This window comes from Asparagus officinalis, chromosome 5, assembly GCF_001876935.1.
Source record: "Asparagus officinalis chromosome 5, Aspof.V1, whole genome shotgun sequence".
Lineage (NCBI taxonomy): Eukaryota > Viridiplantae > Streptophyta > Magnoliopsida > Asparagales > Asparagaceae > Asparagus > Asparagus officinalis.
Window position 1 is genome coordinate 71,028,905 of NC_033798.1, and position 461 is coordinate 71,029,365.

Below are 461 nucleotides of genomic sequence, written 5' to 3' on the forward strand. Positions count from 1 at the left end.
TAGAATAAATTTCAAGCTCGACATCTACGTCGTTAAAATGGGCCAAATTTTAAGTTTAACCTCCACGTCGTTAAAATGGGCCAAATTTCAGGTTTGACCTCTACGTCGTTAAAATGGGTCAAAATTCAAGTTCGACTTCCATGTCGCTAAACTGGACCAAATTCTAGAATTGACCTCTACATCGTTAAACTGAGTCCAAAACCCAAATTCCATTTCACGTCTCCAAGTCAGACCCAAACCTAAGTTTCAACCGCTGCATCTCTAGTCCAAGACTTTATACGAAAATTTGTACACTAAGGGTATGCCCCTGCTTAAGCCATGTATATGATCAAAGAAATTATATAATTTTTTTACATTTTCTTTTTTGCTTTGTGAGTTTTTGTTTGCCGAAAAAGTTTAAGAAAAATAAGAGGAAATGAATTTGTATTAATCTCACTATCTGACTTAACAAAAGAATAAAT